The 23299-nt window shown below is 39.8% G+C and overlaps 1 protein-coding gene and 1 pseudogene across 2 annotated transcripts in view; both read right to left on the minus strand.

Moving 5' to 3' along the window:
• The window catches only part of Gabrg3 (gamma-aminobutyric acid type A receptor gamma3 subunit), a 619070-nt gene that overhangs the window by 66257 nt on the left and 529514 nt on the right, over positions 1-23299 (minus strand). The gene's annotated exons all lie outside the window — the stretch shown is intronic.
• LOC110297319 lies at positions 13353-14228 on the minus strand (annotated as a pseudogene).

Here is a 23299-nt window from a genome sequence, read left to right on the forward strand (position 1 = left end):
GCAAAAACTCTTCTCAAGGATAAAAGAACCTCTGGTGGAATCACCATGCCTGACCTAAAGCTTTACTACAGAGCAATTGTGATAAAAACTGCATGGAACTGGTACAGCGACAGACAGGTAGATCAATGGAATAGAATTGAAGGCCCAGAAATGAATCCACACACCTATGGTCATTTGATTTTTGACAAGGGAGCTAAAACCATCCATTGGAAAAAAAGACAGCATTTTCAACAAATGGTGCTGGCACAACTGGCGGTTATCATGTAGAAGAATGTGAATTGATCCATTCTTATCTCCTTGTAGTGAGGTCAAGTCTATGTGGATCAAGGAACTCCACATAAAACCAGAGACACTGAAACTTATAGAGGAGAAAGTGGTGAAAAGCCTTGAAGTCATGGTCACAGGGAAAAATTCCTGAATGGCTTGTGCTGTAAGATCAAGAATTCACAAATGGGACCTCATAAAATTACAAAGCTTCTGTAAGGCAAAAAACACTGTCAATAAGACAAAAAGGCCACTGAAGGAGATCAAGGGGATAGAAACAGGAAAGGAAGTAGTCATAGTATCTTTATTTACAGAGGATATGATTTTATATCCTCTGTAATATATATATATATATATATATATATATATATATATATGAATGATACTAAAACTACCACCAAAGAACTTCTACAGCTGATAAACTTTCATCAAAGCATCAAGAAAAAAAAAATAACACACAAAAATCAGTAGCCTTTCTGTGGTGGTTTGAATATGCTTGTCCCAGGGAGTGGCACTATTAGGAAGTGTGACCTTGTTAGGGTAGGCATGGCCTTGTTGGAGGAAGTGTGTCACTGTCACTGTGGGGGTGGGCTTTGGCACCTTCATCCTAGCCATGTGGAAGCCAGTCTTCTCTTGTTTGCCTTCACAACAAGATACAGAACTATCAGCTCCCCCAGCACCATGTCTGCCTGGATACTGCCATGCTTCCAGCTCTAATGAACTGGACCTCAGGTGCTGGGACCCAGCCCCAGGTAAAAGAAAAAAAAGAAAAGAAAAACACAAGTTCATTTTGTGTTACCCATATACTCACTTGAACATGGTCAAACTTCCAGTGACCTGCCCTTTGAAGAAAATTGAGTCCTTCCCCACCTGCACCCTGACGAGAAGCCATCAGATATGAAGAGATACACTTTAGCATTATTATCTCAATTTTTAAGAGTTTTCTTCAATGGCTTTCTTGTTTAGACTACTCCTTTGGCAGGAGGTAGAGTTTGCCATAGGAACCTATGAGTCTCTTCTCAACTATGAGTCTGCACTCATCAATATCACTGTAAAAGTGCCTGTCTTGCACCGTTATAGCCAATGGGAGGATGGATCATGAACTTCCAAATTGTTTCTGGAGACAGCATGAAGCAACATGGACACCCGCACGACCTATATACCACACATATTAGCATTGTCTCCAGTGGCAGTACAGGCAGAGTTATCAACATGGCCTCAGACACCTGGGCATGGGCCACAGATACCAACATGGTCCCTAGCAGCAGTCAAGCCCATAGACATCAACGTAATTTCAGCGAGCACTATAGACCATAGACATTCACATTGCCTTCAGTGGTAACACAGATGGTTAACATCAACGTGGCCTTCCGTGAGAGCACAGAGCACAGAGATTTACATGGACACAAGGACCACGGACCTCAATATGGTCTCCAATGGTAGCTTAGACCAAGGACATCAATACAGCCTTTGGCCACAGCACAGATTATGGACACCCTCAGGGCCCTTGGTGGCAGCACAGGCCACGGACAGCAACATGGACCCTGGTTGCAGTATGTCCCACAGATATCAACATAGCAACAGGACACCAATGACAGACACTAAGATGAACAATAAATGGAACCTCATCAAGCTAAAAAGCTTCTGTACAACAAAGGACACCAGTATTATAAAAGTCTCAGTCTATAGTATGGGAAAAAAATTTTACCAATTATACATTCAATAATGGTTAGTATCTAGAATAAAAAAGAACTTTGAAAAACAGTAAGAAAATCAAAAAGCTAACTCAATTAAGATTGGGATATAGAACTGAACAGTGTTCCCCAAAGATGAAACAAGAGGCTGAGAAGCACTTTTAAAATGTTCAACATCCTTCACCCTTAGGCAAATGCAAAGTAAATCTACTTTGGGATTTCATCCTACCAGAGTCTGAATGGCCAAAATCAAAGTAGCTAGAAACAATCTCCCTAAGAGAGGTAAACCAGACAGCCCACAGAAGACAAATACTGCATGTTTTCTCTTATATGCAGGTATTAACTGTTCAGTTTTTAACATGAATGCTTCCATCTGAATAACTACAAATGTTAAGTATGTAGTAATGAACCAGAAAGAGAAAGGGACCTTCCAAGAAAGAGAAAAATAGAATATGGTATTATAAAAGATAAAGGGAAAACTAGAACAGGAGGATTAAATTGGGAGGGAGGGAGGGAGGGAGGGAGGAGCAGAAGGTAAGGATGGACACAGAGGGTCAACTAACACTAAAGGCCTTTTGAAAAGCTGTAGTTTCCTCTAAAACATCACTGGCCATTGCCAAGTCTACTGGTTACAATACCCTACTGCTGAAAACATCCTCAAACACAGAAAAATGGAGTCAATGCCCATAGAGCCAGCTTTACCTTTGCTGGCTAGAATTCATGGCACTGGAAGGCACTCTATACATTACCTGAGGAAAAAAGAAATCATAAGTATCACCAAGGTAAACACCCTGTGACCTACAACAGTGACGTGCCGGTCTGATATATTTGTGTAATGGCTGCACAAATGTTATGAAGCAATCAACTACTTTTTGATTAGGTTTAAAACCCACTCCATGAGATTTCACCCATAGCTGAAACAACAGGACTTATATACATAGGAACTCAGAGAAAGTGTGACAGCACACATGGGAAACTGGCACAGACTCAAACTAGACAAACTCCTAGCACTGTGAATGGGAGATGAAGTCCCAGCACCAACCAAAAACTATTTCCAATTGATGTATGGCTAGAAAAGGGGAAATCATTTTGTTTGTTTTTGGTCGTTTGTTTGTTTGTTTGTGTTTGTTTGTTTTTCAGATGCAGAGTAATTGAGTAAACCAGCCACATGCCAGGGCAGGGTCCATGCCCAGGGGTAGTTGGCTAACACAAAAATGGACTTTTGTGATTTCTTTGTATTTCCTTCCTTCCTTCCTTCCTTCCTTCCTTCCTTCCTTCCTTCCTTCCTTCATTCCTTCCTTCCTTCCTTCCTTCCTTCCTCCCTTTCTTTCTTCCTTTTTGGTCTTATGGGGCTTTGCTTTGATTTTTGCTTTGTTTTTGATGAGGGAGGGAGGGACACACACACGAGAGAGAGAGAGAGAGAGAGAGAGAGAGAGAGAGAGAGAGAGAGAGAGAGAAGAGAGAGAGTTGCATAAGGTCATTAAGAAGTATCTTAGTAGGCCCATTGGTCTTGCAAACTTTATATGCCTCAGTACAGTGGAACGCCAGGGCCAAGAAGTGGGAGTGGGTGGGAAGAGGAGTGGGGGGGAAGGTATGGGGGACTTTTGCGATAGCATTTGAAATGTAAATGAAGAAAATATCTAATAAAAATATTTAAAAAAAAATAGTGCCACTTACCATGGGTCAAGCATATTCAAACCACTACATGTAGGATCTGGGAAGATTTGGCGGGAGGCTAAAGGATATTATAAAATATTTTGTGTAAAAATATTTTAATAAAAATAAAATGTAAATGAAACATGATGAGGTGGTAGACTTGAAAAGTGCTTTGTAGACAAAAATCTTTGGAGTAGGATTAATGGATTAGATATGATATATCATTTAAAAATGAAGTATAATAGATAATCAGAGAAACATATCAGGAGGTATTATACACAGTATAAGCACATATTTTGTGCTCTTTCCAGTGGATGCCTAGATACATGTGCCTTTTCTTTTTCTAAAATGGAAATAGCATAACTCAGCATAAAGATTTTAAAAGTTCTCATCCAGAAATGAGTTTGCAAATTCAGCACTTCCAAGAATAAGAGGGACAAATGAGAGGTTGTGTATGAGCCCAAGTTCAGGGCAGCAGAGATTAGAGACACAGCCTTCTCTAAAGCAGTGTCTACTCTATAATGACATGCCCAGAGTTACCAAATCAAGTCATTTAATATTTTATAACAGGCAGATATATTAAAAACTGGTATATAAAAGGCTTTTTAAAAGACTGTCTATGGGCAAATATTGCACTGTGGGACAGCAGTTAGCATAAAGTGAAGGTTTTCAAATTGTGCCCCACAGGAATGGCATCTAGGTTAGTGATGAAGTAACACTCAATATGAGACTATTGTGTCCCTTTTTGCTTTACTTTCCAGGGTACCACGGTTCTTGTGGAAACACAGGTTTGGAGGTGATTATACCTTCCTCTCTTTAGCAATTCCCAGACTTCATCACTGATTATTGATGCAGAAACCAAATGGCCTTGGTGAAGGTAGGCAGGGCCAGTGTGCCCTCCCTCCTACATCTAAGGAAGATACTTCAGTTATAGATCCCATCCCATCCCAGCACTCACTGAGAGGACAAGCATATTCCCTGTGCTTGGAAGCAGGTGTTGCTTCCTAAGTTCTCTATGCAAGACAATCTCATTAAAAATAAATAAATAGATAAATAAATAATTAATNAATTTAACATCTCCACCGTATAGTAGCATAGAGTTATATTTTCCTACTTAAGAAGGAAATAGCTGGATATAGCAAGGAATGAGCAGACCAAAGAAAGGTGAGGGCCAAGCAGGACAAACACCAAACCTTGTAGCTCCAAGTGCAGCATCCAGGAACCCTCAAGTTTGAGTAGATCCACTACTCTAGGTCTATGTCCTGTAGTATATGTGCTCTTTCTTGCAAGCCAGCTCCACTACTGCTCTCTCCAGTAAACAGTTTATGCTGCTGGCATCTAAACACCCTGATGTCTCTGTTGTGGCTTTGCCTCTTTTCCATACCTTTATGAATTGACCACAGATCTTTGCATGGAATCAAACTCTATTCCACATGGTCTCTCCTCTATGGGCTTTTTTGAAATGTTGGATAAAGCCTCTATGGATTCCTTTCTTAGCTGTATAACTGCAAAGCTACTATCATGTGGATATTGGCAAGTTTTGCTGTCAGTTTGAGATATAGTGCTGGAGACCAGCTCCAGAGCTCTGGTTCTCTCTTGAAGGTAGTTGAGGGAAAAGAACATTGGGGGTGGGGGGAGACTTTGTCTTGGGAGTGATTAAGGTTGCTTTCTATAATAACCTTTACCTGTCTTGATTCTGAGTTACTCTGAAGACAGAAGCTGTAGACCTCTAGGTGAATTAACACTTGTTGCCTAGCAGCACGGGGTTAAGTAAAGGATTAATTGCTAGGGTTCCTTTGCTTTTTGCTCAGAAGCATTGTCTGCATTGCCAAGAAGGAGGGAGGTTTAGAGCAATAAACTCTAAACCTCTAAACCTTCTGGGGCTTCCAGTCTCTTGTGGGTTATGTGCATCATCCCTGATTGAACCCAGACCTCTGCTGTATGTGTTGGGGGCCTCATATCAGCTGTTGTATGCTGCCTGCTTGGTGGCCCAGTGATTGAGAGGTCTCAGGATCCAGGTAAATTGAGACTGCTAGTCTTCCTACAGGGTCACCCTCCTCTTTAGCTTCTTTCAGCCTTTCCCTAATTCAACCGAAGGGGACAGCAGCTTTTGTCAATTGGTTGGGTGCAGATATCTGCATCTGACTCTTTCAGCTGCTTTTTGGATCTTCTGGAATACGGTCATGCTAGGGCCACTTTTGTGAGTGCTCCATAGCCTCAGTAATACTGTCAGGACTTGGAACCTCCCCTTGAGCTGGAACCCACATTTAGCCTGTTGCAGGACCTTCATTTTCCCAGGTTTCTCTCCATTTCTATCCCTGCAGTTCTTTCAGACAAGAATAATTATTGGTCAGAGTTTTGACTGTGGGATGGCAACCTCCTCTCTCATTTGATGCCTTGTCTTTCTGTTGGAGGTGGGCTCTATAAGTTCCCACTCCCTACTGTAGGGCATTTCATCTAAGAGAGTCATGCTTGCAAAAGAAAAATCTTTTACAGAACCAAATATTCATAAACATACACACATTCATGCACATAGTATTCATACACCTTCATGCACTCATGTTGGGTTAAGCTACTTATCTCATATTTATATACTTTATATACACACATCCATGCTTATATATGCATATGGAGCAAAAGACCAAGCACTAGGGCAGCAAGAATTCACTTATTCCAGATGAAAAATGAGCTCTAATCTTTATTATATAAAGAAAGAAAATGCTTCTACACTTTTATTAATAAATGAAGTAAACCCAAGTCTGTAAGCAAAACAGCTTCATCTTCTTTAGTAAGACTAACCCTGCCTTGCTATTAAGGAAAGACCGATTCCTCCCTTCTTAAAACAGAAGCTGACCTGGTCTTTCCAGTCTCTCTGCAACTTCTTTGTCTCTCTTCATCTCTATTATATTTTGCTATGCTCTGCAGTCTCTCTTCTGCCTTAGTTTCAAATTCTCTTTCTTTATTCTGTGTTATGCTTTCTCCTTCTGTCCTGCCTAATGTCATCATTTCTAGGTCTTTGTAGCTTTTTAAGTAGAATAGACCACATAGTTTTTACAAAAATTCACTAAAAGTCGCAACATAAACTCACATCATAAAATGAATAAGAAGTTTACAACAGAGATGTTTACATGTGTTTCCATTAAGACTAGTTATCTAGCTAGGCACTGATTATCTGTCACTAGCTCCATATGGTCATTGAGAGGCTAAAACTAAACTATATTTTTATGTCTAAGTTTGCATTGAGGCTTTATATAGAGAAACCTAATCAATATTATATCTTCCATTCTTACACCTACAATAAAACATTCATTCCCTCTTATGACTTTGGCTAATTGTTTTACAGCTCTTAAGAATGTATTTTAAGTTGTAAATGCCTGCCCCCCCCCCTTTTTTGTTTTTTTTTTAACCTTTATTTTGGGAAATTTTATTTATTTTTTTAAATACCACATTGCCTTGTTTGTTCTTTTTTGGTACATTTTTTATTGGATATTTTATTTATTTACATTTCAAATGCTATACCCTTACTGGGTTTCCCCTCCAGACACCCCCTATCCCATTCATCCTCCCCCCTGCTGCTGTGAAGGTGCTCATGCACCCACCCACCCATTCCCACCTTCCCTCCCTGATATTCCCCTACACTGGGCCATTGAACCTTCCTAGGACCAAGGGCCTCTCCTCCTATTGATGTCTGACAAGGCCATCCTCTACTACATATATGGCTAGAGCCATGGGTCCCTCCATGTTACACTTTGGTTGTCCCTGGGGGCTCTGAGGGGTCTGGTTGTTGATATTGTTGTTCTTCCTATGGGTTGTAAATCCCTTCAGCTCATTCAATCCTTTCTGTAACTCCTCCTTTGGAGACCCCATGTTCAGTCCAATGGTTGTCTGTGAGCATCCACTCCTGTATTGGTCAGGCTCTGGCAGAGCCTCTCAACAGACAGCTATTTGAGACTATGTCAGCAAGCACTTCTTGGCATCCACAATACTGTCTGAGTCTGGTGTCTGTATATGGAATGACTCTCCAGGTGGGGCAGTCTCTGGATGGCGTTTCCTTCACTCTCTGTTACTAACTTTGTCTCCATATTTCCTCTCTTGAGTGTTTTGTTGCACCTTCTAAGAGGGACTGAAACATCCACACTTTGGGCTTCCTTCTTCTTGAGCTTCATGTGGTCTGTGAATTTTATCTTGGGCATTCTGAGAGTTTGAGAGGTCAGCAGAATGTACATTTGGGAAGAATGCAAATTGATCTATTCTTATATCCCTGTTCAAAGCTGAAGTCTAAGTGGATCAATGACCTCCACATAAAACCAGATACACTGAAACTAATAGAAGAGACAGTGGGGAAGTATCTCAAACACATGGGCATAACAGAAAATTTCCTGAACAGAACACCAATGTTTTATGCTCCAAGATCAACAATAGACAAATGGGATCTCATAAAATTGCAAAGCTTCTGTAAGGCAAAGAACACTGTCAATAGGACAAAAGAACAACCAACAAATTGGGAAAAGATGTTTACCAACCCTACATCCAATAGAGGGCTAATATCCAATATAGACAAAAAACTCAAGAAGTTAGACTCCAGAAAACCAAATAACCCTATTAAAAATGGGGCACAGAGATAAACAAAGAATTTTCAACTGAGGAATACCAAATGACTGAGAGCACCTAGAGAAATGTTCAACATCCTTAGTCATCAGGAAAATGCAAATCAAAACAACCATGAGATTCCACCTGACACAAGTCGGAATGGCTAAGATAAAAAACTCAGGTGACAACAGATGCTAGCAAGGATGTGGAGAAAGAGGGACACTCCTCCATTGATGGTGGGATTGCAAGCTGGTACAACCACTCTGGAAATCAGTCTGGCAGTTTGTCAGAAAATTGGACATAGTATTACTTGAGGATCCAACAATATCTCTCCTGGGAATATACCCAAAAGATGCTCCTATATATACTATGTTCATAGCAGCCTTATTTATAATAGCCAGAAGCTGGAAAGAACCCAGATGTCCTTCTTCAGAGGAATGGATACAGAAAATGTGATGCATTTATACAATGGAGTACTACTCAGCTATTAAGAACAATGAATTCATAAAATTTGTAGGCAAATGGATGGAGTTAGAAAATATCCTGAGTGAGAAGACCCACTAACAAAAGAACACACATAGCATGCACTCACTGATAAGTGGATATTAGCCCAAATGCCTGCTTTCTATCTCAGAAGCAATTAACTCATAACACATGAAGACTGACAAAGTTTTAATTGCAGTTTTCATTTCAGAGAGGGCTTTAATAGCAGTACTATTTTCAAAGGCTTAATAATTACAGTACAATTTTAGGAATTCGTATAGAATCATTATTAGGAATTAAGAAATATGTTTCTCTAACATCAGTACAAGGCAGTACATTTGATCTGCAGAAAAATCTGCCCAATAGGGTGGCTCATGCCCAGGGATTATATAATATTAATTTTATAAAGATAAGAAAGGCATATCAATGACAGGAATCAATACCTGAATACATTATCCCTTCAACCTTGCCTACAAGGGCTCATATATGATAGTCCACACTCAGTGGTAGAACAAATTCAGGAAGATCACCTGCTAGCCTTTCATCTCTCCTAAATGGCTGCTGGCAATATAGCCTGTCCTGGTCTATGAAAGCTCCAGTGGCCTGTGAGTTCTTGACTGCTAAACTGAGAAAAATCCTTCCCTATATGATGATGATGACGATGATGATGATAACAATAAGCAGAGGCCACCTGTTACAGGTACTCTCCTTTTAAATGAGTGTGTTCGTGTGTGTGTGTGTGTGTGTGTGTGTGTGTGTGTATGTATGTTTATGCTGTGGACCTTTCTATGTTCAATAGGAGGCTTTGGAGAGAGGAAAGGTGGAAGAAAATAGTATAATTTCTTTATTAAACTTAAAAAAATAATGAAAGAAAAATTTAAAAAACCAACATGACAAAGCATTCACGTGTGCATTTGCTGTTACTTCATCACTTCTCATGCGACACAAACTCTACTATATAACTCACAAGTCAGTGTACATAAACACGTAACTCCTGAGTCATCATTCACAAACATACAACTCACAAATCAGCATACACAAACATAGAACTCACAAGTCAGTGTCCATAAATGACTACTTCTTTCATAAATCATGCCAGATTTTACTTCACAATTTTCTATTATAGTCTGAGTATTTCACATTCACAATTTTTGGGACCATTAATAATTTATGTTTCGGTTCTCTGTTTGAGGAACATTTTCATATTTAATGAATTTTTCATTAGAATGCAACCCAAGTCTCAACCCAAAATTTATTTATGCTTTTTGTAACCATACCATGAATGCAATTTTATACAGTATCGTTCTTTTGACACAATATCTTTTTATATTGTTGACTATGAAAAGTGACTTACATTTCTTTTTTTAAAAAACATTCATTATAACATATGAATTGTAGGACTAAATTTAGAGAGGAACGTTCAGAGGGATGCTGAGCAGGAGAGTCACAACACTTTCTGAACTCAGTGCCAAAGGGGACAAGGGCTAACCTGAAGGACATTGGCCAGAGATCATCCTCAGAGCATCTTGTTATGGGTCTTTTCATTTGTTTAGTTCCTATAGCAATCATCTTTGGAGAATAATCTTACTTTGTTTTTCATGTGGTCTTTGCAGTCAGAAGCAGGAGAAAGAGGTTGTTTTTTTTTTCCCCTCTCTTGACTGCTCATCTCAGAGACTTCTCTAAGAGGCACATTTTACTACCACGCAATATCTGATCCAGGGAGCCACCAATCTGCACAACCTAAAAAGAAGGCCAAGCACACATTTCCCCAAATTGTGAGTCAGCTCTAGAATTCCTCTGTAGATATGATGGACATAAGGAAGAAGCACAGTTTCAGGAAAGATGATTCCATTCCAACATTGAGGACTGTATCAAATTACACCACTGTGGCTCTTTTGCTCACTGTGGGAAGTGGCTGAGCAAGAACTTAACACCCATCACAAGCACCTTTATTAAATGACATGGAGCCACAGTAAAGATAAGTCACAAGAATAGAGTTGGATTCCAGAGGCTGGAGCAATGACATATGAAGAAGGAGAGAAACACTTCTTTTAAAAGCTGCTGCTAGTGTGTCTATTACTGATGATATTCTTGTAATGCCACATGGCTGTGTACCAGCACAGACTCTGGACCATATGGCTCACCCACAACAAGGACAGAGTGGGGTCTGAGGAATGAGACTCAAGAAGCTCTGGGGTAGGAGCTGAGCAGTGTTTCTGCACAGTCAATAGTTCGTAATAAAGAAGCAAGCAGATGTTTATAGGCTCTACTTCCCTCTGCCTCCTCTTCCAGGTTGAAGCAGTAATAGACAATGAAAGACCCTAAATGCCATGAGACTTGACAAGCTAGAAAAACCATTCAGCTGGAAACTAAAGGTTTTTAATTGTGCCTGGGGCATATCGCACAGGTACCTTGGCAGACGAACCCATTTTAGGCCCCTTCTCAGCCACAGACAGAGAAAAATCATGGATGCAGAAGTGAACACTGTGCCACAGACACAAAAGTAGATGCAGAAGTAAACATTGCCAGTGATCAGTAACAGTAATTCAAGGCAACTTGGAGGCATCACCAAGTTGGACTTTGGTGAAACTGTATTTTGGTCTTGTGTCGCCGCCTATCTCAGATGGATATAGTTTTCTTTGTGTCTATCTAGTAAAAGGATTCTTTTAATCATTGTCTTCATTGCTTAGCTTGGTTGTGTAAACATTCTTGGAAAGGGTAATAACATCTTTTACTGAACTTTCTGTAAAGTGGACAAATTGCTTAAATTACTGGAAAGTTTGGAATGTGACATCTAGAGCCAAGTTGTCTATGACCTGCTGATGCAATGTTTCTACCAATGTATTTTAAAAAGAATGGTGATTTATGACTTTTATTCTATTAAAACTCAGTAAAATTATTACCATATTGGAGTAGAATTTAGTCAAGCCTGAGGCTATGCTTCCAGGCCACTGATCACTCATATTTGGCTCAGAATAAGGGTTTTAAAGAACATATGTGATGATGTTGACAATTGTCACTCATTGCCTTACTTATACTTTTAATGAAATGCCTCCATTTTCCATTTGTAATAATAATTTTGCCAGGCACAACACGATTGGCTGACAGTTCCTTAATTTCAGAATGTGAAATATATCATCCCATGATTCTCTGGCTTTGAATACTGACATCATCAGATATTTTCTTTCTGATGTATGGAAATTGGTGTTTATTCCTTATAAATTTTAGTATTCTTTCTTTACTATGCACTTTTATTGGTTAAATTTGTCCTTGGTCAATTTTTTATAGCCATATAGTACATTCTAATCACTCTCAAACCCTACCTTGTATATCACCTTCCTACCCCTACCAACTCCCCACTCCCCTATAAGTCCCTGCCTCAGATTCAATATTTCTGATTTGTAACACCCAGAGTTTAACCTGGTGTCTGTATGACAGTGGGTTTTGATCTCTCCTGTGACCATTGTGGACTCAGCTTATGTAGTGGTTCTTCTCTCAACTTTACCCACCAGCATTTGTGGTCCTTGTAATCTTGTTGACGGCCACCCTGATTATAAGGAGATATAAACTTAAATTAGTTTAAATTTTCATTAGTCTGTTAACTAGGAATGATGAACATTTTTAAAAAGTATTTACTAGTCTTTTCTATATTTTCTTTTGAAAGTTCTGTTTAATTTTATGTGTTTTGTGCTGTTTATTTTGTTGATGTTTAGCTTCTTGGATTCTTCATATAAATAGATACCAATTCTCTGTCAGATGTACAGCAGGCAAAGATTTTTTTTCCCATTCTATGAATAACCTCTTTATTCAATTTATGATTTCCTCTGGTGTAGAGAGGATTTTTAATTTCATAAAATGTCGTTTGTCGGATTTTCTCCTACCTTCTAGGGTTCCAGATCACTTTTCTGGAAGTCTTATCCTGTAAACATGTGTTGAATGAAGTACACTCTACACATTTTCCTTTAACAGTTTTTAAAGTACTGGTCTTACGTTGAAGTCCTTGATCGATCTGAAGTTGAGTTGAGTTTTATGCAGTATGAGAGATACATATCAAGAGTCATTCTTTTCCATGCAGCCATTCAGTTTTCCCAGTGCTATTTGTTGAAAATGCTGTCTTTTCTTCAACATGTGTTTTGGTCTCTTTCTCAAAACTCAGGTACCAATGAGAGCATAGGATTACATACAGGTCTTCATTGTATCCCACTCATCAGTGTATCTGTTTTTATACCAGTACCAGGCTAGTTCTATTGATTTGGCTCTGTGAAGCAACTTGAAGTCAGTTATGATGACTAGTACCACATTAGCCCTTTGTTCAAGATTGCTTTGGTTTCTCTTCATCTTTTGTGCTTCCCTTTACATTTTAAGATTATTCTATTTCTCTGAATAATTGTCCCAGAATTTTGATCAGGATTGTATTAAATTTGTGGATTCCTTTGAGTTGACTGGCCATTGTTTCATAACATAAATTTTTCCAATCCAAAAGCATGGTAGATCTTCCTACATGCTAGTGTCTTCCTCAACTTCATTCTTCAGTGTTAGGACCTTTTCATTGTAGAGATCTTTCACATACTTGATCAGGCTTATTTCTTAGTATTTTATTTTATTTTTCTGGCTTTTGTGAATGGGATCATTTCCTTGGGTTTGGTTTTTTCCCATGCTGTTTAATTAGGTTGTTAGCAATTTGGAACATACCAGTTTGTGAGGATACATCCCATCTGTTGGGAAGAACTGAGATCACAGGTAGTGCTGGAGCTGAGGAATAGCTCTGATCTTTGGCAAAATCTGTGAGTCCAAAGTTCTGTGATTAGTCTTGCACTGTTCTATAATCTCATATTTCTCCTTCTCCATGTCAAATATCTTGCCCTCCTGGTGCCTGGGTTTGCACAGCTGCTTCATCTTGAAGTAAGCATCAGTCGGGGGCTTGGGGATTTAAACCTTGCTGATATTAATTTTTATAGAGTTGATAATGACAGACATTTGGTGTGTTCTGCACAGAGGAACTAGGTTGCAGGCAAAAGGTCCAGTCACAAGTCACCTCTGCCAAGCTGCCTCATGTGTCATCCAGTGACATTGATCAGGACAGTCTCAGGAGTGCTGTTGTACACAGCTGTCTCACGTGTTGAATGAAGGGCGTTTTGCCATGACATAGCAGCTTCTGAGGCACATCTTCATTTACTGTAGCTTCACTACCCCAATACCACCATTCTTGTCTCCATAAATTGTCCTTATGACAGTAGCAACGACCTTCTCGTTTTTCTTCTTTTCACCCTTGGACTTGACAGCTGAGTATTTCCTTTTGTACAAGTCCTTTATTGAACACATAGCAGGATAGAGATTAGCTGCTGTTCCTCTATCCAGGACAGGGTTTTGGCTGTAAAGGAACTTCCCCTTCCTGGGCCTTTTAACTTTAGGGTCACCCTTTTTGGTTGCTCTAGTGGCCAGGGCATCAGCGGAAGCAGCATCACCACCAGCCTTCTTGGCTGCAGGCAGGTTTCCTCTCCTTTGTATCAGCAGGGTTTTCCACTTTTTTTTACCTGTCATCTTGCAAGATGGGAAAGAGAACTAAGGGCTCATCTTCCAGGGCCTTATATGCAATTTTTCATTTATTTTTTCACAGTGCCTGTCATTTGTATATAAGAAGGCTACTAATTTTGCATCTGCCCACTTTACTGGAAGTGTTTATCAGCTTTAAGAGATTTTTGGCTGACTCTTTAGACTCTATTTGGTATAGAATTGATTTTTCTTATTTCATTTATCTGCTTCTTTGAGACCTCTCTATAGAAATCACATTTAACAGTTCAGCTATCTGTCTTTTCTGATTTTGAGAAATTGTGAAATTCAGAGGTGTCATACTGGATTGTGATTTTAGTTGTCTTAGTGTTCTATTGCTGTGAGGAAACACCATGACCAAAAGAAACCTGGGGAACAAAGTGATTATTTCTGTTTATATTCCTCTATAAAGGAATTTCTGTTTATATTCCTCTATAAAGGAGTTAGGTCAGGAATTCAGGACAGTAACCTGAACAAAGGAGTTGATGTAGAGGCCATGGAGGAATGCTGTTTATTGCTGTGCTCCTCAGAGCTTGCTCAGCCTGTTTTCCTATAGAAGCTAGAACCATCAGCCCAGGGCTGGCATGCCACCCACTCCATGAGCTCGTCCTTCCCGTAACAACCATCAGTCAAGAAAATGTACCACAGGGCTGTCCATAAGCCAATCTGGTCAAGCCATTTTTCCCAAATAACATTCCCTCTTCCAAATGATCCTAGCTAGTGTCAATGTGACATAAAATTACTCAGTACAACTATTGTTTCATGTTCATGTGTTTGTGTGTTCTTTGTTGTGTTTCATGTATCTTAAAGTATATTGTAATTAAAATATAATTTTATTACTCCCCTCCCTTTCCTCTCTCTAGCTCCTCCTCCTATGCCCCTCCCTCCAACTCTTCTATGTCTCTCTACCAAAACATCTCAAATTTATGACCTAGTTTTCCTTGATTATTTTATACACACACACACACACACACACACACACACACACACACACACACACACACCTCTAGAAATGGCTGTCTAAACAAGGCCTAAATAATAATAATAATTAATAATAATAATTAATAATAATAATAATATCAATAGACATGCTAAGGCTGAAAGGTATAAATCTCACAGGAGTGGGGGTCCTAGTTCTAGATAAAGAGCTATGAGCAATTAATGACTGCTGAGAGAGGAGAAATTTGTCCCTCCCAAGGATGAGCCTTTGATTGGTTCTCTAGTACCAAGTGATAAGCCCTAATATCATATACATACAAACAACAAAAGCAGATTCAACACGTACTGTACTTTCTGCATTTTTTGGCAAGGATGTGTCATCCATTTTATTTTCTTTCTTTTCCATTTGGTTCTGTTCATTCTATTTTATGTGAGTAGTTCTGGTAAGATATCTTTCACTAGGATTGTGATCCAGAGAGAAGCTAACTCCAGAAACAAATATATGGACTGACAGCAGCTCCAGTGTTAATTGCAGTAGACAACACTGTGCCTCCAGTAAGGCTTGGAAATAGTGAATTCATTGTAAAGTTGTAGTTTATGGTTTTTAATGTTTTAGCATCAGGTGTATCACTTTTAATTAGTGAAGTAGAGAAGGAATACAAAAGGAGAAACAGGAGTGAGGAATAAGGAGGAAATGTGTGGAATAGAGGTGAAAAGCAGTAGAGAAAATGTTGTGTGTTAAGTTTAAAGAAAGAAATATCAGATACAAGTGTTTACAATGAACTGTAGGAGGTGAAGAGATGGCTCAGTGGTTAAGAACACTGGCTGCTCTTACAGAGGACCTGTGTTCAATCCCTAACAGCTATATGGCAGATAACAGCTGTCTAAAATACAGTCCTAGGGGACTCTAATGCCCTCTTCTGGTCCCTGTGGACACTACATGCACAAAACGTAGCCATAAAACAACATAAAAATCTCAAAAACAGTTAGTTACAAAGGATACAAATTGAAACATAACCACTGAGCTGTTAAAACAGAAAAATATAAATACTAATTAAATAATTAAAATATGCAATAAAATGTTTAATAAAAAGTGTATAACGCTCTTAGTATTTCTTCCCATTTGGGAAGATTTGTCCATTCACTCTTCATATCCCATTTTAAATCAGTCTCCACTAATGTACATGGCTGGGGGAGGTGGATGCAGAGTGCCAAGGATGCTAGTCTCCCAAATTCAGACAAGCAAGTATGTCTTCCAGGTGATAAGGGTTTCTGTGTCCAGAGATCACTTTTCCCATTCTCTCTTAACTTTCTATGTGGCACACTACAACCCATCCTTGGTGCTTTTGAGGTCACTGTGTCTGTGTGTGGTTTTGTGTGTCTGAAGTTCTGACAGAGTGTGGATTGCCAGTCCAGCCATGTTTGCTGTTTTCAGTCTGTCAGAACACTGTAGGCAGTCCCTTCACACACTTTCTGTAATGCAAATAACCCCTCTTTTTAAAAAGTGTTTTCTCTCTCTTTCTTCTATTAACTTGAACTCCATATTTATGTGGGATATTAACGCTTTGTTGTCTATATAGCTTATTCTTTCGTTTTAATATTAACTATGAATTTGCCATATCTGACCATTGTGTTGAAGGATATTAAATTTATACTGGACAGTTTTAGAAAGATTTTTACCCGCCACAGGAGGATATAGGACTTTTCAAAAGTTTTCTTCATATTTAGTGTGATCAGAGGGTCTCTCTTCTTCATTCGTTCAACGTGCTGAATTACGCCTTTACTTTTCACACCAACTCATTGAGTACCAATGACGAGCATCACTTGATTGTGGTATAGCATCCTTTCAAAGGACTACTGGATTTATTTGGCCAATATTTTGTTGAGGAATTTTCTAACTATCCTCTCTCTCTCTCTCTCTCTCTCTCTCTCTCTCTCTCTCTCTNCTCTCTCTCTCTCTCTCTCTCTCTCTCTCTCTCTCTCTCCCTCTCTTTCCTTTCTCTCCTTTTTTCCGTGCCTTTCTATAATAAAGCTCTAAAACCATAGACAGTCTCTGTTCATCATGGGCCGCCCGCGCTTGGAGGGCAGGATAGGCTTTCTCCTAATGAGCCGTTTCTAATGGAAGGCCTTCCTGCTCCTGCTTCCTGCTTGACTAGTGCTCTAGTCAAGATCCGCTGTGCTCACTCTCACCAGTGTGGGAACCTCTCTTCCCTTATCCCTCTCCCCCATAACCCCGGGGCTTTAGGGCGTAGCCCCAGGGCTCCCAGGTTGGGCTGCCCCTTGTCCACCCCCACCCCCAAAGAGTGGGTCAGAGGCTTGGATGCCCACCAGGGGCTGAGTGGAAAGAGTCTTGCAGCCCTCCCACGTCCGCCTGACCAGAGCATAGGTGGAACTCTGGTGGGGCGTAGGTCTTTCCTCCTTCTATTCCCCTGGACCCCTTTTTAGTTCCCACAAGGGATATTGACTGGTAAATTTGTGAGGGTTTTTTTTTTTTGTATTTTTATAATTCAAAGGAACATACACAGCACTAAAACACTCGAAGAATCATGACAAAAAAGGAATCTGCAAGCACATATCTAATCCAAGGTTTATGAAAGCCCACCTCTAAGGGGTGGCGCCTTACAGACAGTTTTCCACTTAATTAAACATCCATTCAAAATATCTATGGAATAAGATGTCTGACAGTAGTTTGCAAAATCACGCCTCAATTATTTTTGTTATTTAAAAAGACTGACATTTGTGGCCACAGCAAAAGTACAAACAGCAAACTCACAAGGAACTTCACATGCCTTAAAAATGCCATTTAAATCATTTCAAAAGGAACTGTAAAAAAATTTGTCAACAGTTATAGTATGATCCATTACACAGGATTTTTAATAGCTTTAGGTTAGCAGTTCATCCAGGAGTCTATCATGATTACATACGGGACTCTTCCATCTCTGATCACATAAGCTAACAATTCCCAGGAAGTAATGCCAACACACCAGATAAATCGTTTTTTCTTCCTATTTTTTCTTATCTTAAACTAGATTTTCTGACTTACTTTAGTCAATATTTAAAAAATAAATGAAAAAACTCTTTCCTGACTTGTATAAAAAAACAAGAAATGCAAAACCATTGTTTTGTTTTACATTTTCCTTGAATTCACCATCTTAAAAATTTCCAAATAAAGTGATTGTAAATTTTTCTGTTCCTTTGTGTGTGTGTGTGTGTAAGGTTGTTTTTGTCTGTATGCAGATGTGTCTCACATTGTGTAGTACCCATAGAGGGCAGAAGAGAGCATCAGATTCTCCTGGGACTGGAGTCAGAGACAGGTATGAGGTGAATGCCTCAGGTGCTCTGGAAATGCTCTTAACGTCTGAGCTATCTTTCTTGCCCCAAAAGAGTATTTCTTAAAAGGAATTTTACTGCATCATTGTTGTCTGGAAGGATGACTCTGGCAGGAGTCAGGTAATATTAAAGGAAACTGCAGAGCTCTGTCCTTGATGATTGACTGTCCAAAGGTCGTGTGGTCTTTTTACCTTTAATTGTGCAGCAAGGTACACGTTGCATGGGAGAATCAGGGAAAGATGAAGAATGAACACATATAAATAGAGAAGCCATTTGTTACATGTCCATGTTGGACAGCACACTTTCCTAGAACGTCAAATACATAGTTACATTAAAGCTCTGAAAAATATGACTAAGTTCAATAAATTTTATGTCTCAAGCATATTCTGAATATATGTGAAAGTTTCCTGGGAAGCACACAATTTGGGAAACTGTTGTACTTTGTTTTTAAGCTAGATACGTTTAAAGACGTTTTGTTTTCCTAGTAACTTTGCAGTTCTGTGCTTCTGCAGACTCTCTGGGAGCAATCCTTTCCATCAAGACATCTCAGGATGTGAACCATGCTAGTCTGTGTATCTGGGAACCTCAGAGCACTCACAGAAATCCTTGCCTTGCTTTTGTTCAGCTCTCCCTGATGGGGATTCTGTAATTTGCACTCATCAAAGCTTGCAAATTGACTTGAATCAAAGTTTTTGAGAAGCTATAATACACTATCATCAAACCCTAGTGCTAGGCAAGCGCACTCAAACTATATTTTCAGGCACAATTATGTGGATAATTATGTCATAGCTGGTATTCAGATGAAAATAACTTGCATTTACAAGCAATTATTCTATGTATTATTTTATGCTGCTGTCACCCATATCCATGCAAAATGCTTTTTTGATCTATGTTGTTCCCCCATTACCTAATTTCAGATCCAATTTACGGACACATATTGCAAAGTATTTAAAACTAAGTCTATTGTCTTTTATAAAGGAAACTTGTTTATTTTCATTTCCCCTTTCTTTGATAAACAGGTTACCATCCCCCCTGACATGAAGTTGATGTTCTGATTTGCTGATTTGCTGTTTTGCTGTTTTTATTTGGTCATCAAAATGGTTCGAATGGTTCAGTGTTGGATGGACCAAACATGCTCAGCATCTTCCTTCCTACTTTAGCCCAGGCCCTCCTCAACTCTCCTGCAGACCTTGTAGTATCTCCTAATTGATCTTTGTGATTATGCATTCTTTCCACTTGAATACTTCAAAGTTCCTCTCTTGTGACAATCAGAGGTTTTTCTGATTAAGACCCCATATGGTCTCTGGATTCTGGTCATATAAAGGCCCACATGTTAGGAGGAGGCCACCCCAGCCTCATTAGCCTTAGTCCTGATTATGCTCCATTTTCTGGTCTATAATTAGTAGTAATCAGAACCACAACTCATATGCACTTTGATGAAATATTTTAAGCATCACTCCCCCTAAAGCCATAAAAGATGAAGAATTTGGTGATAAACTCTTATAAAGCATGGGTTTGCTACCTGACGAAAACGTTTAATTTGATCTGCTTCAGCTTCAATTGACTCAGGAATCCCAAGATGTGAACTCCATACCTGAGGACAGATAGATGTCCACCAGGCAGGGCTTTCTTACACAGTGCCTAGGGACACAGTGGTTACAGTGGTTGGGACACATTTTTATTTATTAGTGGGAGACCCTTGCTGCTATTCCTTAGTCCAGGGGACAGAGAATTTTCCTCCTTTTCTGTGCCCCAATGATGGCAGCAACACAACGGTAGCCATTGGCAAAGCAGTCAGCAGTGAGGCATCCTCATAGTGTCAGCCACCTGCTCCTTCCTTGGCCCTAGCAGAGAACCGGTTACTGACATGCACTCTATCACTGCTCCTTCTTCCAACTAAGAAATATTGGACCCAAATAATCATCATGTTAGGAATGGAGGTATTGCATTGGCAGATGATAGAAAAGCAAGGCTTCATCTGTGAGAATGAAAACAATTAACCAAGCACTGTCCAGTACGTACAATACACTGCATACCACCCACAACTTAAAGATATATAGCCTATCGGTGGTATAAATCCTTACATCTTACGAAATGTAAAAATAAACTGCAGAGCATCCACAACTTAATAATATATAGACTATCTGTATAAATCCTTACATCTTACAATCTACTTTCATGGACTGGGGTCTAGCATAGCATGAGTAAAGACCCAAGTTCAATCTTGAGGCTTCGGAACAAATAAGACAAACAAGTAAACCATCACCATGAGAGAAAGATGGTGATGCTTCAGACTACATTCAGACCAGCATTTCTCTACTGTCTTGAACTATTGATACTGTTCATATTCCCCATACTCCTCTCTAAAGGATCCACTATAGCGGTTCTCTGAACATGACCTGGCACAGGATGATGTTGCACTTGGTGTGGCTTTAGGATGTATATCAAATCATGAATCCCTTCATCCACACTTCCTATCTTCATTTGCCCTGACCACAGCTGTTCAGTCCAGGAAACCAGGGACTAGCAAGAGTCATATTCCCATATAGGTAATAGTCAGTTCAGGAGAAGGAGAGCATAAGGGGAGATGCACTAATTCTAGGAAGACCCGGTGTGAGGAGCATGTGATCAGGGTAGAAGACAAAGTCTAGGGGTGAGTTTGTACCCTTCAATGATGGTCTCCTGATTTAGCACTGCTGTTACAGTGTCTCCCTGTATTCTGTGGCAAGATGAAAAGACCCATATTCTCTCTCTGCATCCCCAGACACTTGTCTGAGGCATTTTCTATTTTCTCACTGTCATTTTTTTTTTCTGGACAGGTTTCAGCTGAGTACCAATTAATTTCTTTTAAGTGCTTCTTACAGGGAAATGTCACACACACCTTTAAAGATGAAACAAAGAGAGACTGTCCATCAAGCATGAAAGCTAAAAGGTGACACTTGGGAGATTTAATAGGTAGAACACAACAGACATGGGAAAAGAACTGGCCCTGGAACGTCTCCTTTCCTTCATTGCAAGGCTGGTATTTTCCAAGAATGTGCTTGCAGGGCTATACTTGCAAAGAACTGAATCGTTCTATGTCAGCTAGTTATTTCCCCCGGAACAACCAACCTACAACATTCCCCAACCTTCCAGTGATTGATTGCTCAGCTCTCTCAGAAAGGCGGTGGTTTAATGCTGTTTCTGCTGCCCTAAGTCCAGCCCCTACAGAGGAGCAGTCTACTCAGCAGCACTCACAGGTGCACAGTCCATGCCTATTATTAAGCCAACTGTGCCCATGACACCTGCTGGCTTCTAACTAAAGATAAGTCCCTTTGCTGAATAGAGATTGGTGCTCTGATCGATGCAGCCAGCTTCCTTAGATGTTGTCTAAAGGCTTCAATGTGATGTAGAAAGTTCTGCTGGGAACTTTACCCATGAAATGAATCTACCGAATTAGGCAAAGATACCTTCAGGTAAACAACTGGGGAGATGTCTCATCTGTGCATCTAAACTAAATGACTTTGGTAGAGCAGGGGGAATGCTCTTAGAGAAAAGCACAGAAATGCAGGGAAGTACAAAGGTCTCATTGGAGACCACAATCAATACTGACTGTGTAAATCAGCAAAGTACAGCTGGAGAGTTAGGAGCACATAACATCAAAATGCATGACTGTGAAAGTGCATAAACAATGAAAAGAAATGAAGTTAGTTAGTGTTTCTGTGGCCTATTTTCTGAAAATAATGAAAGTGGAGCAATGATAAGCCGGTGAAAATGTAGTAATTCAAAACTTCTAAAATAATACAAGCTACTGTGTAAGGACAGAGATAATAGAAGAGGGACATACAGAATAGAGAATGTACTTAAAAGACTGCCAGAAGATAAAGGGAGAAGAAAGGCACAATGGTGTTAATTGAAATGTCCTATGAGTCCTCTGGAAAAGATGATAGAACTGGAGCTGCTTCTGTGTGGCTTGTTGAAAAAGTAAGTCAGTTAAAACTGAACTGCATTACTGAGACAGAGAGAAGGAGGGTGGGAGGGAGAGAAGGAAAGAAGGAGGAAGAGAGAGGAAGGGAGGGAGGGGAAGAGGGAGAGAGACAGAGAAGGAAAGAGATAGAGACAGAGACAGAGAGAAACACTTTGGAAATGTATGAAGGAAGTGAAAGCATGCCTGAAAAGTGTGGAGGAAAAGATCTGAAACTCCCTGGTGGGGCAAGGTGAGGGCAAGCAGCTTCCAAAAGGAAGTTCAAGTGGGTCAAGTGAGAACAGGGATCCTATCTGCCATCACAAGCCCACATCTCAAACCCAGTTGTGGAATGTGGAGACAGTGATTTCTCCCATGGACAGGTCATAAGAATTGAGATCTCTGTGTCAGTCTGTATGAATCAGAGGGCAGGAGAGGAACCCATTCAAAGAATAACAACAGCTAACAGTTATAATAGTCAAGGTGCTTTAAGTTGGCTTTCCATAGCCCCAGGGAATGGGAAGGCACAAGGAAGCAGAGAGTAAAAAGAGAGTAAGGGACACTGGGAAATCAAGGATATAGGTGGCAGGCCATTGGCTCAGACAGGGAAATTCAGAGGAAACATCTACTGTTAGTGGCCAGGCTCAGATCTCAACCCAGGGTAAGTAGAGTCTGATAGCTCTAAGAGTGAGGAAAATGTGTTCAGTCACCAGAGCTCCTGTCTGAGGATATAGAGTTCGACACCCCCTAAGTTTTTTGTTGTTGTTGTTGTTGTTTTTTGGGTTTTTTTTGTTTGTTTTTTTGTTTTTTTTTTATAATTTATTTTTTTATTAGGTATTTTCCTCATTTA

The sequence above is a fragment of the Mus caroli genome, chromosome 7 (genome assembly GCF_900094665.2).
Source record: "Mus caroli chromosome 7, CAROLI_EIJ_v1.1, whole genome shotgun sequence".
NCBI classification, from domain to species: domain Eukaryota; kingdom Metazoa; phylum Chordata; class Mammalia; order Rodentia; family Muridae; genus Mus; species Mus caroli.